Raw genomic sequence first — 18,364 nt, 5'->3', positions numbered from 1 at the left:
TTCAGGGTGTGGCAGTACACACTTTTAATCCAAGTGCCTGGGAGGCAGAGGCATATTGACCTCTGTGACTTCAAGGGGCAGAGGTAGATTGACCTCTGTGACTTCAAGGTGTGGTAGCACACACCTTTAATCCCAATGCCTGGGAGGCAGAGACAGATCTCTGTGAGTTCAAGGTGTTGTAGCACATGCCTTTAATCCCAGCACTGGGGAGGCAGAGACAGTGGGACTATAATGCACATGTGCTTGGTAACTTTCCACTGCTGCGTCCCTGCCTACTCCCGAGGCATCGTCTGGGTTGATGGGCAGCAGACCAATCCAAGAGTGACACGTCCGAAGCGAGGACTGTTTCCTATATAAGGGATGGGTTCCCCTCATTCTGGGTCTCCACTTTGGAAGCTTATGCTCTCTCTCTCAAGACGCATTAAAGCTTTTCTGCAGAAGGATCCTAAGTGTGCCGCGTCGTTCTTGCTGGTGAGACGGTAGCGCGGGACAGGAAACAGAGAAAGAGAGAGGAGAGAGAGAGAGAGAGAGACAGACAGACAGACACATGGGGACAGAGAGAATGCTGCTCACCTTCGCTTTCTTCCTCCCCTGCTTCTATTCCATCCTGGTTCACAGCCCTTGGGATGGTGCTGCCACATTTAGGGCCTGTCTTTCCCGGTTAGCGAATCTTTACAGAGCTCCTCACAGACTCACCCACAATTGCGCTTCCTTCTCAATTCAAGCAGAATAATAATAAAAAAGTAATTATAGGAGCACCCAAGAACCACCGCCATTGTTGGTGCTGTTATCCATTTCCCATACTGGGGACCAATACTAGGGCCTCACATACACTAGGCAAGCACTCTGCTTTTGAGTGACATCCCCAGACCTAGAACTATTGAGTGAATGGGTGAGTTGTATCATGTTATCATTTAGTTTTATTTAGATGTGAAATTGCTTTGGGGGTTAAAATATTTTTAAGTTTAATATTTAAAAACAATTTCTCATATTAGGCATTCTAAGACAATAAGCTATTTTGGAGAAAATTCAGAACAAATGCAAATCTCCCTCTTTCTCACACACACATACGCATGCATGCACGTGCGTATACACACAAACACACACACACACACACACACACACACACACACACACACACACACACGTACGCACATGTCTTCCGTCCTTGTCTCTGTAAGTTCCGGAGAGTTACTCAGGCACACATGATCCACACGTCCCTTTTGTCCTCTTACGTCCTGGCTGGTGATGAGGTGGGTCATGATGGAGCCGGCCAGTGCCTTAACGGCATCTAGACTCAGCTGGTCTGAGATATGCTGTTAGGAGCGCCTCTGCCTGCTGCCTTGGAACTTGATCGCTATGTCTCTAGTTACATGTTGAGCAATGAATGTGCAGCTCATAGAAATGCCCAATTTAAGTTAACACTTTGTAATGTAAAGCCACAATTCATACTTCCCTACCCATCTGTCCATATTTTTGCCCACATCGAATATTAACGAACATTTGCTCTTATCAGCCTATTGGGTGAAAATTATAAGTATTTTATTTTGGGAAGGTAAACATAATAAATTATTATTGTAAATATATGCAAAATAATGAATATTATACACATATATACACATAATTTGAATACAAATTATAAAACAATACCTAAGTACCTAATACCCATTTGCATATTAATATTCTTTTAGAACCACTGTCTGTGGCCTTTCCTAATTGTGTTCCAATAGCTCATTCATTTTGACTCCAGTAAACAGGTATGCCATGATTTATTTTTCTTGACTTTTATTTATTTATTTTTGTTATTTTATTATTGCCACAGTGATGAGCATCTGGGTGGTTCTTTCTCTTTCATAATTTGATGGTGTGCTCATGATCTTTCTTGTGAATGTGTCCTGGTGCCCAGGCATGGGAGAGTTGCAAGGTATATGAAACCTCGGGAAGAACTGCAACCCCACCCCCGAAAGCCGTGAGGATCAGAATTACCCAAGTAAGCCAGACTGCAAGTACCAGATGCGAGATGTGTGAAAAAAATAAACTTCTTTACCTCGAAGCCATGTTCTGTTCTTATTCTTGCTATGGCAGCCAGTGCTTCACTGTAATTAAGGCAACGGGAAGCACGTGTTTCCAGAGCCGCGGGGAGTGATGGCCTCCTACCTTCCAGAGCATTTGAACTGACTAACACTCCAGCCCGCACCTTGGGACAGCTCCCATTGCTGTGTGTCTTACCAGCTCCCGTCACTCCTGAGTTGATTATTTCTGCCTAGCAGCAGGTGAGAAGTATCATCGTGGTGGTGTGACTTTTATTTCCAGACATCTTTCCAGACATTTGTATTTTATCTGAAGTGTCTATCTGAATCTCCTGCTCCCCTTTTACTAGTTGCTTTTATTGTGGTCACACCTTATAATCGTACGGAATTTGAATGGAAGCCGTTCTGAGTGTAAAATTCAGCACCGTTAATTACAGGCGCAATGTTCCACAGGCATCACCTCCGTCTGTTTCTAAAACTCCTTTGTCACCCTGCAGAGACACTGTGTAGTCACTAAGCCATACCTCCCGATCAGTGCCGCCCTCCCAAGTCCCTGGCAGTCTGCTCCCAGGGTCTCTGAGTTTGCCAACTCCAAATAGCTCGTATCTGTGGAGTCATACAATATTTGTTCTTTCGGATGTGACTTAAAAATATGGAAGGTGCCACATATTTGCATGATCTCTTCGCATGGGAACCATTCTAGTCTCTGCCTGGTTTGAATTTTAGTGGGCAGGCTGCCAAGTGAACAGATAGTTCTTATTGGTTCATAGGAATTCTTTATATATTATAGATGATAGCACTTTCTTTTTTAAAAAAAAGTAGGGTCTAAATCTTTTCTCCCACTGTGGAACTGTTTCTGCTGCTTTTCAACCACCTTTCTTTCTTCTAGCTAAGCAGAGCTGTACTTTCTTTCGCAGCCTGCGCTCGGTGTCTTTGGGAAATCCTCATCCACACCCTTGCCTCATCAGTGTATTCCAGAGTATTTTCTTCAAAAATATTTTAACATTTCACATTTTAAACACATTTGTTTTCAATATGCCTGAAGTTGATTACGTTTGCTGTGGGAGAGAAACTGAAGCACAGCTTCTAAATGCTCTCCGTAGCACTTATTGGTGGCTGATCTGGCCTTGTTATTTGTAATGCTTCCCTTGAGGGCAAGTGTTCTACATGTGCTTCGGTGGTAAACTGCCACATGAATTCTGGAGTTTTTAATTATGGGCACTGTAAGTTGTGAAAACTGGCAGACGCCTCCCATTCCTGTTTATTTCAGTTTGGTCTGCTTAGTCCTATCTTTTGTCTTTGAATTTTATGATTAAATTGCCAGATTCCTCAGAAAAAAAATGCAATGGATATATTCTACACTTGAACTAAATTTCCAGGTAAAATTGGGGAAAGCGGCTATGAGTTCTCTCCCTTTTGAGCCTAGTCTCATTCCTTGGTTATTTTAAATATACTGACTTTTTTTTAAAATCATGGGTCCACATCGGGTCTTGAAGCTTTCTAAAGAAAGCATGCTTCTAAAGATGCTTTAGATTTGTTTCAAGAAATGTCTGAGCTTTGCAAATTGACATTAAAATATTTTTCAAATGATTTGGTTTTGATGCTGAAAAAATAATTATACACACACACACACACACACACACACTGACTTTGCAACCAGCAGCTTTGCCGATGTCTTGTGTGCTCTGATGATTTGTCTGTTCAGTCATGTGAGTTTTCTAAGCATCACCTCACTGTCACTGAGGTGGGCCCTTTCCCATGTCGTCCACTTCTTTTCCATCTTGTCGAGTGCCTAGCAGGTGCCTGCAGGAGAGCGCTGAGTACTGGTCGAAAGGGCAAACATCGTTCTTTCCACCTGTGGAGGGGACACTGGTGATTTCCGCTGCAATAGGACATTTGATCTGGAGTTTTGTGTGTGTGAAAGCTGCTGTCCAGTCATTTATTGCGATGCTACGAAATGAACCCAGGCTGTCATACACGCTAGGCAAGCACCCTACCCCTGAGTTATATTATCAACTTTTTTATTCAATATTTTTAAAGTGCACCCAGAATTTTTATCAAAGTTTGGTCCCGGGCTCTTGAGATGATCATATGTGTTTTGTCTTTTAGTCAGTCAATGAAGTGAATATATTTCTCTAAAATTAGAGCATTCTTTCTGTCCTGGGACAAACCCAATGACACTACATCTCAATCTCCTGACAAGGTTTGGGAGTCACACTGTTCAGTGTTCATAGGGGAACTCACTAGCAAAACATTTAGACTTAATGCTGTTTCCTTTTTCAGAGCCTGGTAGATTTAAATTGCTGATTCAAATTCTTCCATAGTAATCACTCTACCCAACTATTTTCTTTCTTTCTTTTTTTTTTGCATGTGAATCAGATTTGATATGCCGTATTTTCTTTTCAAGAAACATTACTATTTCATTCGAGTGGCTGATAGTATTTCAACATTTATTCTGCATGCATATGCCCTTTTCATCTCTAATACTTATTTTTGTTGTGTCCTGTTAGATACCCTGTCCCTGGCAAACCAGCTCAATCTTGTTAGAAAAGTATTGTCCCAAAATTAAATAAAATAAAGGGTGTTGGCAGTGAGAAACAGTTTTGCCGTGAAGCCCAGAATAGCCTGGAACCCCAAACCTTCCATCCTCTACCCTGAGTGCTGGGATTGAAGTTACAGAGTAGTACGCATCAGCCCACAGTTTGGAGATTAAAAAAAAAAAAAAGTCTTCTCTTCCTTAACTTGAACTTGGAATCTTCCTTAACTTGAACTTGGAAATCTAAGGCTCTTGTTAGTGATTCATTTCCTATTCCCGTAATCTTGTGTACTTATCTTCCCGCTGTTTGTTTCCACTCAGCTAATGCCCTCTTGCCTTTTCTGAGCTCCCTGTGAGCTCTGAGCCTTCCGGTCGCTTTTCCGGATGGTCCAGTGCACACCATGAAATTTTCCTGTCAGCGCCTTACGCCATCTTTTCAGCTCCCATCACGACTTCTCCATAGTTTCTTCTGTTATTGATTTCTAATTGGATGGCTTTGAGGTCAAGTGATGCTAATGGGATGGCAAGTTATTTGGTCTTTATTGCACTTTGTGGCCTCATAGGCAGTCAGTCTTCACAATGTATCAATAACAAAAGGAGGCCTGGTAAAATGACTCTCTCTGTTGGCAGATCTATCAGCTCCTCCTTGAAAATCTGCTTGTTTGGAAGCCATACCTTAGCTACATAAAAATTCAGGTTCATGTGTCTTTCTCAAACAATTAGCTCTTTATTATTATGTAGAGATCGTCTTTATTATTCATGGTGCCTTTTCCTTAGTATTTATTCTGTTTGGTATTAAGCTAGTGGTACCAGCCTTTTAAAAATAATATTTACCTATTGTATTTTTATCTTATCCATTTGCTTTGAATACATGTGAGTCATTAGGGTGTTGGATCTGTTTTCTTTTCAACGGTGGATAATGGATTTCTTCGTAGCCCATCTGATGTTCGTCCTTTAGGATGATGAGCTTACCGTCCTGTATTTGTTCTCACTGCGAGTGTGTTTGGACTTAATTCCATTATCTGCTCTCACGCTTTATGTCTACTTTACCCAGCCCCCACTTTCCTCCTTTACACGGTATTGATTAACTTTCTCTTTGCTCGCACTGTTTATTTGGAAGTAGACACTATTAATCCTTTAGTCATGGCTGGTGTGTATAGCATAAAATTATTCAAAATTTCTGAATGGTCTCAGAATGGTTCTACTGTTTACAAAATTCTAGCTCTTTAAATCTCATATCAAACTGTTCTTTTTTTCCCCCCTGCATTTTAGTGACATCTTACTGTTTTCAATTCCAACCCTTTACCCACTCAATGATTCCTTTGCTTGTGTTTCTTTCCTCTGACTTGACTATTCTTCAATTATTTTCTTTTCTAAAAAAATCATGATTTATTTTTTATGTGTGTGGATGTTTTGCCTGCATGTGTGCTTGTGTGTCACATGCATGCAGTGCCCAGAGAGCAGAAGGCGGCACTGGATCCCTCCATTGGAACTGGAGTTTTGGATGTTGTGAGCCACCATGTGGGTGCTGGGAACTGAACAGGGGTCCTCTGTGATGCGGGAGAATTGTCTGTATTCTGTCAATCATATTTTAATAAAACGCTGATTGGCCAGGCAGGCAGTATAGGCGGGTCAACCAGACAGGAAGTAGAGGTGGGGCAATGAGAATAGAATAAGGCTACGGAGGAGGAAGGTTCCTCTGCCACTCCTGCGCAGACCACCGAAGAGGCAACATGTAACTTGCCCAGCTGAGAAAGGTATGGAGCCATGTGCTAACATAGATAATGATAATGGATTAATGTAAGTTACAAGGACTAATAAGGAGCCTGACCTGATGGGCCAATCAGTTTATAACCTTATGGAGTCCTGTGTGTGATTTTCTTTGGGCTTGCCGGTTGTGGGGTACTGGGCAGGACAGAAGCCCCAACAAGCCGGCCCGTATGCTACATATGGCGCCCAGACGTGGATAACTGAATCCGCAGAAAGCTTGAGAAAGCTTGGGAAACAATAGAGTAAAGCATGTCTTCTTGGTAGCAGCAATTTCTCGGGTCTACTTTGCTTGCTAGAGGCAAGCAAGGCTCTCATCTAAGAGAGGCTTCCTGACTCAGCTTTAGCTGCAAAACCCTGCAGCTCTTTTAAGAGGTCCTGCCACAAAACACTTAAATGGTGTTGACAAAAAGCTGAATGCATGCTTTTCGGTTTTAAGCTGTAGCAGGAAAAAAGTTGTGCTGTTTTAAAATGTCGGCTTTCTGGGCTGTCCTGCCAGGGCAAACTCTGACTCTTTCAGGCAGGCAGTCTGACTGAGTGTGGTCTCTGAGCAGAATGCTGCAACTTGCTTGCTAGCAAGGACCTTGAAACACCATAGAGTTGTGGCAGTGAACACAGCTCTGGCTGGTACCTCAGCCATGAGGATGGAAAGCTAAGGAATGGGCTAATTCCAGCCATAAAAGCCACAGTTTTAGTACTCTCCTTAAAGGCTCATGTGGTCAGAAAAAGAGAGATATACAGTAAAGAGAGATTCAAAGATGAAGAAAACCTCTAAATGGTTTACAGTGTGTTAAAAATAAATGTAGGCTAAAAGGTTAAGTCATTAAAAATAAAAAAGAAAGAAAGGGAGATATAGGGTGTGGTGGTACACACTTTTAATCCCAATGCCTGGGAGGCAGAGGCACATTGACCTCTGAGACTTTAAGGGGCAGAGGTAGTTGACCTCTGTGACTTCAAGGTGTGGTAGCACACACCTTTAATCCCATTGCCTGGGAGGAAGAGACAGGCAGATCTCTGAGTTCAAGGTGTGATAGCACACACCTTTAATCCTAGCACTGGGGAAGCAGAGACACGTGGATCTCTGTGAGTTCAAGGTGTGGTAGCAAACACCTTTGAGCCCAGTACTGGGGAGGCAGAGACAGAAGGATCTCTGTGAGTTCAAGGACAGCCTGGTCTACAGAGTTATTCCAGGACAAAGATATATACAGAGAACCTGTCTCAAAAAGCCAAAAGATAAAAGTAAAAATAAAGAAATAGAGGTTAGAATAAAGATGGAGAATACACAGAGAATCTTGATACTGTATGTTATTATGCTCTCTTTGAATTGTTTGAATGCTGAGGAAGGAGAAACAGCTGCTAAAAGACTTTTGTTTATAAATGCTGCTGAATTAATCCAATATAGACATTTTGAAAATACCTTGGCTTCAAAATTGAAGTCAAAAGGTATGCTACTTTGGAGAAGAGATTTTGCTTTTGTTTCCACAGAAAATGAGAGGTTGTGGATTCATTCTGAGTTAAGAAAAATCCAGTATGATCAAGAAAGGCCACCTGAGAAATCTCCGAGAGGAACAGATGGCCCAGATGTCTGAATTCTACATCCAGAACAGATTCAAGACTGCTGCCTGAGATGATCAAGACTCACAGGATACTCCAGTCAGGGCTTGATTATAATTCTAATTTTTCTTTAGGTCCCCATAAGATGATCAGCGCCCTCAACCAGCAGGAAGTAGCCTGAAATACTATGCCCACATTCCCAACAAATGGACTATGGGTATTTTCCTTTGTTTAAAAAAAAAAGAGAGGGAAATGATGCGGGAGAATTGTCTGTATTCTGTCAATCATATTTTAATAAAACGCTGATTGGCCAGGCAGGCAGTATAGGCGGGTCAACCAGACAGGAAGTAGAGGTGGGGCAATGAGAATAGAATAAGGCTACGGAGGAGGAAGGTCCCTCAGGCATTCCTGTGCAGACCACTGAAGAGACAGCATGTAACCTGCCCAGCTGAAAAAGGTACGGAGCCATTATGGCTAACATAGATGAGAATAATGGGTTAATATAAGTTATAAGAGTTAACAAGAAGCCTGACCTAATGAGCCAATCAGTTTATAATCTTATGGAGTCTTGTGTGTGATTTTCCTTGGGACTTGCTGGCTTATTGGGGTACTGGGCCAGACAGAAACCCCAACAAGCCGGCCCCTCATGTTACACCTCTGGAAGAGCAGCTAGTGTTCTTGACTGCCGAGCCATCTCTCCAACCCTTCGTTTGTTTTCTCATTCCTTGAATAGTTGACTGCTGGATCTTGTCCAGACAGGAACTTGGTGGTAAATTTCTTCAGTCTTGTTTGAAAAGTCTTCTTTTCACTCTTAGTTAGAAATCAAAATTCAAATGGATCTAGGATTTTAGGGCATGCATATTAAAGTGTAAAATTATATATATAATTTTATTTTCTTTCCGCATTTACATTTTACTGCCGGAAGCCTGTCATTTCTGCATATCTTTTAGTCAAGATTCGATTCATTCACATTTGTTGCTGGAAGTATTTCTGAATCTCTTATAAAATTTCATTGCTCCAATGGAAACTTTCTCTTGGTTTATTTATACTTTTGTTCAATTCTTTTAACATAAGGGTGACATTTTGCTTTTATTCTCTCCAATATTTCTCTACGGTGTATTTGTAGAGACCTTTTGAAAACCACGTTTGAATATTAAATAATGTTTACCTTTTTAGACAATTTCTGTGTTTGCCAGATGCTCAAGTGGAAACATTTTTGAGTCCTCCCTGAGTGTGGCAGGACCTCAGATTGCTTGATCAGTGCCTCCTTCTTTTTATCTCTGGTCTCACGTTCACGAAATCTGAACACACAGAATTTGGTTTCAGTAATTAGAATTTTAGGTATATATATGTACTTTTTTGCTTTGAGACATTTTATTTCAGTTTAAGGGGACACAAAATCAACACAACAATCAGTTGGTCTTTCTTCACGTCAATAACAACCAGCCTGGAAAATAAATCAAGAAAAGACTCCCATTATCAATTCTAAGAAGAATAAAACACTTGGGAATAAATTCAACTCTAGAGATGAAAGATCTACGCACTAAAGACTATAAAATGCTAATAAAAGAAACCAAAGAAGACACAAATATATGGGGAAATAGCCTATATTCACAGATTGAAAGAATGAATAATGCCGCAATATACATAATTCCCAAAGTAATATATAGCTCAGCATTTGCTCTGTCAAGATTCCACCCCAAATTCATCATGGGAACAGGAGGGAAAAAAAGATCCTTAAATGTGTATGGAACCACAAGAGACCCCAGATATCTGAAGCAATCTTTTGTAAAACAGAAGGAAGTCGGAAGCACCCTATTTCCTGGTTTCAAACTGCCTGACAATGTATAGTGCTGGAAACAGGATGGCTAAGGACTAGCTTGTGATTTAGTGCATTGACATTCGCACAGAGACCAACAGAACAGAACAGGAGGACATCTAGACACAAGCCCATGTGAGTATGGGTTACAAGGTGCTGACGGATACACTAACCAAACACGTGTTTGATTTCTTTAGTCAATGTTAAGTGGTGCCGAGAAAATGGGTTCTACACGTGCAAGAACGTAAATCTGGAACCTTCGTTTACACCACATAGAATTCAGCTTGAAACGAATTACCATCCCAAATGTAGACCTGAAACTCTAAAGAAAACAGGGTTTAAAAAAAAAACCAAAAACCCAAAACCTCCTTGTCAGTGATGATCTTGGCAATGAATCCCTCAGTCAACTAAAGCAAAAACAAATATCTGGAAAGAGAGCAAACTGTAGAATTTTTCACAGAAGAGGAAACAACAAAAACAACAGCCCAGGCATTGGAAGAAAAGATTCACAAACCGAGTGTTAATAAAATGGTTACTATTCACACTATGCAAGGGGCTCCCCCAACTCAGCGGCAAACAAACAAGACAAAAAGAAACACCTCAACTAAACAAGGGGGCATTCTTTGAGGCATCATTTTCTTCAAAGAAGGCATGAGAATGGCCAGTGGGGACCAGGCAGATGGTTCAATTGGTGAAATGCTTATTATAAAAGTATGTTGAGCTTGATCCACAGAACCTACATTAAACAAAGAAAGAAACAAAACCCAAAACAATCAAACCAAAGCAACAACAACAACAAAACAGGTCCAGGTGTGTGTACCTGTAATGCCAGTCCTGGGGAGGCAGAGAGAAGAAGATTCTTGGAACTTGCTTGCCAATCCATAAACATTGTGTACTCCAGGTTCAGTGAGGAACCCTGTGTCTTTCAGAGACACCAAAGGAAACGGTGGAGATGGCTTCCACACAGGTGCACATGTACCCACATAAACATGCTTACTTCCGCTCTTTCCCCATCCCAATGGTCAGTGAGTGTCTGAAAGAATCCTCAAGTTACCAGTATGGAGATGAGAATCCAATCCTTGATGAGATGAGGAGGTATTGGCTCACACAGGAATGGGTGCCATTCAAAAGGAGGACAGGAGCGATGGCAGGACCCACAGAAGAGAGAGTCCTCAGATGTCTAAAAATAAAACCACCACATCAGCCAGAATCCCTTTTCCAGTTTATACTCAGGGGAAATGAAAGTTGCACCTTACAGAGATGTCAGCACTCTGATGCTCAGACAGCATTATTCATAATAGGAAAGATATAAAACTACTCGTGTCTATCAACTGATAATGATGAAATTATGTTTATGTGTAATGAATTCTTGCTCAGCCTTGAGAAAGGAGATTTTGTCATTTTTTACAGAATAAATAAGCCCAGAGGATATTAAGTGAAAAAAACAACTCGATGTGGTGTGGGGGAGAATATTGCATGATCTTGCTTGTATATGGAATAGAAACTTTAAAAAACTATATAGAACACTTAAAATGGTGGGGCAAGAGAGAAAGAGATTTAGGTCAAAGAGTATAACATTGAAGTTCTATAGGATAAATGAAAAATTAAAATTAGTGTCCAACAGATTTCTAATGATTTTAATGTACATCAGCAAACTTCATGTCTTTATTAACTGAAATAAATCTTCAGGCGTTACACATTTTCTGACACCTAAAACATAACTAAAAAGTGTTTTCAGTTGCTTTCAGCTGGGCACACTCTTTCTGTAACACCAATTTTCATGCCTAAAACTCTACACTAAAACAAATCAACATAGCCCCAATCACCCAAATGCTCTCTTTTCTTTGAATTTAATGTTCTGAAACTATTATTTATGCTACTGTAAGTAACGGACATGTTTTTTCTCATTTTCTAAACAATCTGTCTGACTGATTGTGTGTGCGTGTGTGTGTGTGTTCTTGGGTAGGTATAAGATTTCTTTATATCTATATGGAATCTGAGATGCTGGTTCAGAGAGTAAAGGCACTGGCCACCAAGCTTGACAACCTGAGATCTGTCCCAACGACATACATGGTGCGAGGAGAGAACTGTCCAAGGCAAGTTGTTCTCTGATCTCCATGTACATGCTGTGACGTGTGTTCTCTCCCCTAAATAAATAAATAAATAAATGTAATGAAATTTTATTAAGTACTTATGTGGTTCAAAATCATCTGGATGACTACCGCATTTTTACTCAGCAAAGGAGTGTTCGATTCTTTTATACTTGGGTCACTTTTCTTGGCTTCAGCATGGGCGAGTGCCTCTTTTAGAAATTTCTAACTGTTCAGGGAATTGCTCCAGGACCCTTGAAGCTCTCCATCTTTTTACAAGCAGCTACTTCAATTGTACATATGTTGGTTCTCCATATTTCTGTTCCCAGGGTGTATTTTTGTATTCTCTCTTAATGCTGCCCTTTTCTATCCTCTTTGTGAGCTTTCTTAGAAAGGCTTTTCTGTATCACTTAATCAATGCTCAGCGACAACCTATCTGCTCTTACTTAGACATCCAAATGGAGATGAGTTTTATCAGTTAAATTCCATTTCCTTAATACCTTCCTCTATCTCTTGGTCTACCTCTTGACCAAGGGAGGAGCTTTCTCACTGGCTAGGTTGCCTTTTCCTGTTTACCTCATTCTCTTGCCTTTGGAGTTTATGTCTTCCGAGTGTCAAGAAGTTCCCTGGAAATTTCCCCAGAATTCACAGAGCATCTACTTCAGTGGGTGCTCCTACTCGGATTTTCAGGCACTCTCTTGTGCTCTCTATCCTTCCATGGGCCATCTTCACCCCTCTTTCTCTTCTCATGGAGCAAGTCGTTACTTTGGAGTAGGTTTTGTGAGGCAGGATGAGTGGGTTGACCTCCGCTCTTCCGTCTGTCTACTAGCTTGATATAGGCCTATGGTTGGAGAACCAGCAGTGTTCACCTATCAGCTCCTTCACAGAGGGGAGTGTGCTCTATAGAGCTTCCTCAACCCTCCATTCTACCTCTCTGGTACTCTGACCAAACATGTGTCACAGGATAAAGCCAGTTAATAAGATGGAAAATCGTTGCTACTGTGTCCACCCCAGTCTGTTATTTGATTCTGAAATGAACTGTATCTTTCTGAGCTAGTCCACCTGCTCAGTTGTCTCTCTCATTTTAAAGCTTTTTCTTAGAATAAAGAAGATTCTGAGTGTTTTCTATGGATATAACAATGAGTTATTAGGAGAAAGTTTAAATACTATGTCCATTTAGCAAATAATTGTAACAAGTTCTCCCCTAGGGCTTATGACCTATCTAGCTGTAGGTTCTTTGTTGAATAATGGCGCCAGGTATAGAATTCATCATGTGAAGTGGGACTTAAATCCAAGCAGAAGCAGAGAGTTGTTAGTTACACCCATGATGGTTGTGCCACTACTACACAGTGGTGGGTGACTTCAAGAGAACAGTGACACAGCAAGGTAGCTGCACATACGAACTCATAGCAGATATTACAGCACTCTCAAAACCCATGTGAGACAAAGCCATACCAAATCCTAGCATGGGAAGGGAAGGTGGGCACAAAGTCTCACCCTTAGCTGTAGGCAGAGACTCTTGTTAGTTTCTCAGCTACCCAGACCAAAAATAATCACACAAAACTATATTAATTGCAACACTGCTTGGTCTACTAGCTTAGGATTCTTATTAACTAATTCTTACATGTAACCCATTTCTATTATTCCATGTATTAACACAAGACTCGTGGTTTACTGGTAAGGTTCTGGCATCTGTCTCCTTCAGCAGCTACATGGCATCTCTCTGACTTTGCCTTCTTTTCTCTTCTGTCTCTGCACGGAATTCTCATCTTGCTCTATTCTGCACTGCCATAGACCCAAAGCAGATTCTTTATTAACCAATGGTAATAAAACATATTCACAGCATACAGAGGAGAATCCCATATCGCTTAACAGAAGAACTATTGATAATTTTAACAGCTGCTGAGAGAGAGAGAGAGAGAGAGAGAGAGAGAGAGAGAGCTTACTCTTTTATTGGAGAGTGTAGCCCTTAGTAAGTTGACCTTGCTCCAGTTGAAGGTCACATATACAAGACTGTATGGATAGCATAAACTGGGTTTGATGGTTAATAAAAAAACCAAATAAATAAATAGACATACAAAGTTGGTGGGTGGGGAAGTGGGGAAGGAATTAGGGGAAGGAGGACAAACATCATCAAAATACATTGTATGAAATTCTTAAAGAACACATACAACCTTTAAAGTAACCTGTTTTTTTTTTTAAAGAGAATTTGGCATATTGCATACATGTGCTTGATCATTTTTTTCTCAGTCCCACTTCATCTACCTTGAAAGTGTTGTCAGCTCCTTCCACATCCTGGCAATGCAGTCACCTGTCAGTGTTTGTTACCTTGTTATGTAAATCCTCCCATGCATCTGGATCTGCTAGAAAATACCCTGAGACAAAGGAAGCAGATGGCTGAAAGCCCCTATCCAGAGGACATTGTGGCTCAGAAGTCTGAGGGCACACTTTGGTCCATTACCTCTCTTCCCAGGAAGATGGAGGACCCGAGGGATCCTGAAGAAAGAGACTGAGTTCCAGACACCCACTGGGTCTCCCCAGCAGTCTACAAGAACCTGGCATGGAACTGCTGCTGAGCGAATGCAGAAGGAACAAAGGGGGCAGAGGAAGTTTCCCATTATTTGTCTTTCATCCCCTCAAATGAATCTTAAAGAGTCCGCGTGCCTCTCAGAAAAGAATTAATGAAGAATATGTCTTGCAGCTTAAGAATCTAATTAAAGGTAGCCCGGGTCACAGAGTATGTAATAAAAACACTAATTTATGAGAAGACTGTATTTTAAAAGGAAAAAGACAGGATGTAGGAGAAACAGTGCCTTCTCACATACAAGCACACAGATGGCCTTCTTCAGGTAGTTAGCTTTGCCCTTCTCTAAGCTAATAGGTAGAATGAAGACGGTTGAATATACTAGGAAAAGGGTATAAATTGGGGCAGATGAGGAACTCTCTAAGCAGGTAGCTTTGTGATGGAGATTACACAATTGCTCTCACCAGAAACACTTTTCCATCATGAAATCCCAAACTGTTCAGTTTTAAGCAGTGGACTGGCTGGCTTCCTCCAAGCCTTCTAGCTAAAAGGGCCCCCTGAGTCTCATTGAAAGGCTTCAATCCCTTCTTGGGTACCCGAAAGCCCTCAGCTCCTGGCCTTGGTAGTACACATCTGTCACTCTGAAGGAGTGATTTAGTGACATCAAATAGCCCAGTGATTAATCAAGAGAACAAGTGAGCATGTGACACCTGAGAAGGAAAAAAACGGCCAAGGTGCCACAGTGGGGTAAAACATGTCCCCCGACTTGGAGTCTCATGCTGGTCAGGGTGTTTGGGGTAGAAGTCATTGCAAGAGAAAGAGAAATGCACTCTACAGGAAAACAAACAAACAACAACAAAGAATAATTTAAAAAACTAAAACGACGACAATAGCAAACAACCCACCAACAGTGATTAACATGTTCAGGAGAAGTCAGTTACTTGAGTTATAAGGAAATTAACAGGAAGCCAGAAATCGAGGTTCTTCTCATGGAAAGCATAAGCAGGTTCTAGAAGTCCCAGAAGCTGTTCCCATAGTCCTCTGCGTTGATACTGTCACCCCTAGCAATCCAACCCTCTCGTATTACCTGCCCCCACCTTCCTCCTTCCAGCTGTTGAATGTTTCCTTCCAATAGGAAGGAGTTTCCAACGCAGACACCACATATATAACGAAACAAAAGGGATGCGGATGGAAGCCCTGCCCCTGGGGTACTTTGGTGTATCACTTCCAAGCTGTCCCTAGAGAAAGCTCCCGCACAATGTGACACTCCTGGGCCAAGCTCTAGTGAGTGGAGGTGGCAGAGCTATGTGATCATGCTGGAGGGTGTGTTGATCCTCTGGTTCCCCTGCAACTTTAAACTCCACAGCTGCGGTGGCGGGGGTGGGGTGTGTGTGGGGAGACCAGTGCTTTCTGTGAGCTCAGCGGCTGATTCGGGGTGGGGGGGACCAAGCAGGGTTCTTGGTTCTTTTCGGAGGCCTGCACTTGGCCTGCTCCAAGGGACCTCCGAAGTGTGGCATTTCCCGGGTGGCTAATGCCCAGTTCTATCTGTGGCCAGATCAGGGAGAGGTCCTGTGTACACACAGAGATACAGTTGGGAGATATGGATGAGAGGGATAATAGAAAAGGCTTCTTGACAGGTGGGGCTTGAGTAGAAAGAGAAAACTGGAAATTCAACTCAGTTCATTTTGGTTTTGTAAATAAACATCCTACATAGTGCTCAACAAACCCACGCTGTTTCCATCCTGATCGCCCCACAGCAGTGTCCCTGTTGTGTTATTCCCAAGTCCTCTGGCAGCGCGGCATGCCATTGCCTATTTCTTTATTGTCATTCCTCTACCGTTTAATAAGTTCCCTGTCCATCATGTCCCCAGTCTGCTCCAGGGTATGCCTGGTGCATCATAAATACTCAGTAAATATTTCCTGAGTTAGGTGAGCAAATGCAGGACTAGCTGAGGTCTGGTATGGAGGCAATGAAGAATCAAGCATTGTAGGCTCTGGGAGGGCTGAGCAGAAACTGGAAGGAGAATGCAGGTCTAGGGATCTTGTACTGAGATCTGAGATCTGGAGGCCATGCCAGAGTGGCCTGTCTTTCTTCAGGACGCAGTGGGGAGCCACTGGGTTGATATGCTATGAAAAGATAAGAAAGATCCAGATTAGCTTAGGGAAGAGAAAGGTGGCAGCAGCGCTTGCAGGGTTACAGGGGACAGAAGCCTGGTGGCCTTTCAGAAATTCTTCAGTTGTTCAGAAGAAGGTGGTGTAATATGGAGCTGAGACAGACTTATGGACTTGAGACAAAGGTATAAGAAAGAGGAAGTAGGAAAGGGGGGTTTGCTGGGTATGCTTGGAGGAGTGAAGGGTAAGAGAGAGCCTGAAATCACTCATCCATGCACTCATCATCCACCTGCTGTCATCTACCTACCCATCTACTCACCTGTCATCCATCATCCATCCACCCACCCACCCATCCACCCATTCATCCATCCATCCATCCATCCATCCATCCATCCATCCATCCATCCACCCACCCACCCACCCATCCATCCATCCATCCATCCACCCACCCACCCACCCATCCATCCATCCATCCATCCACCCACCCATCCACCCATCCATCCATCCACCCACCCATCCACCCATTTATCCATCCACCCACCCATCCATCCATTTATCCATCCATCCATCCATCCACCCACCCATCCACCCATTTATCCATCCACCCACCCATCCATCCATTTATCCATCCATCCATCCATTCACCCACCCATCCACCCATTTATCCATCCATCCACTCACCCATCCATTCATCTATTCACCCACCCATTTATCTATCATCCATCCATCCATCCGTGATCCATCCATTTGTGATCTATTCATCATCGTCCATAATGATGGCTGCAGGTGGAAGAGCAGGGGAAGCTGTTAAGGAGTTGGTCATGGGTGCAAAGAGGCTTCAAGGAAAGAGCATTAGAGATCCCACTCTTAGGAGCTGAGGAGATGAAGAAGAAAGAGCAAGAAGAAGCAGTAAGACAGACAGGCAGTGAAACCGGACTGCGGAAAGTGTTGCCAAAGCTGAAGATGACTCAGGAGTCACCCATGCCAGAGGGAGCATCCCATGCTTCAGAGACTTCATGATGCAACTGGTGCTGTGGAGGGAAAGAGGGCAGCTGAGGTAGCATTAGAGAGACTGAAGAAGTCAGGGTCATTGGCATTAAGGTTCTGAGGCTAGGTGGGTGGAGGGGAGGGGAGGGAAGGGGAAGACACAGGCAGCCTGGGGAAACAAAGACCTGTCAGAATCAGGGGATATGAGTGTGGCTGAGGTTCAGGGGAAGGGGAAGCAGTCCCAGGCTAAATACACAGGGTGGTGAATGGATGTTCACAAAAGGTCCCCAAAAGAGAGTTGCCAAATGGTTAACCTCTTAACAATTCCTGAAAAAGATTTGGGGAGAGCTCTGAAACCCCTCCCAGTCGAGTCACCCAGGAGCATTCCTAACCCTGTAGGAAGTCTGAGGGTGAGGGAGAAGGCAAGTGTGGGCTCTGAAACAGTCTATCAACAGACGGCAAAACGGAGCACTGTCATGTGAGCTAACCATGGGAGAATCACTATTTCCAGAACCCCGACCTGTGGCTGGAGAACCCGGTCCGTCCCACCCACTTCCAGGCCTGGTCCACAAGATGTCCTTCTCTGGCTTGGTACCATGGGATTCGCATGTTGTCAGACTGCTTTCTTCTTCTTCTTTGTAACTCAAGGTCTTCCCACCAAGACTGTCCTGGGAGGGTGCGTCCGCTGCTCAGATACCCACCTGGGAAAAGACTTCTGGAGACATGCACATAGGGATATAATAGGGAGCCTACCAGGCATCCTGGTTACCCCTGAACGACTGCCATAAGGGTTCTAAAACCCCTTCGCTCACTCCACAGAAGCATGCCAAGAGTGAACTGTTACGGCAGGAATTCTGAGTAAACAAAACCAGACCGAGAAGAGGCACGCTGCATAGGAGTAGTCAGGAGTGTAGCTCTGGGGTGTCTGTGAAAGTAAGGGACCTC

This window comes from Myodes glareolus, chromosome 4, assembly GCF_982192425.1.
Source record: "Myodes glareolus chromosome 4, mMyoGla1.1, whole genome shotgun sequence".
In the NCBI taxonomy this organism is placed as follows: domain Eukaryota; kingdom Metazoa; phylum Chordata; class Mammalia; order Rodentia; family Cricetidae; genus Myodes; species Myodes glareolus.
Note: the sequence above shows the minus strand (reverse complement) of the source record.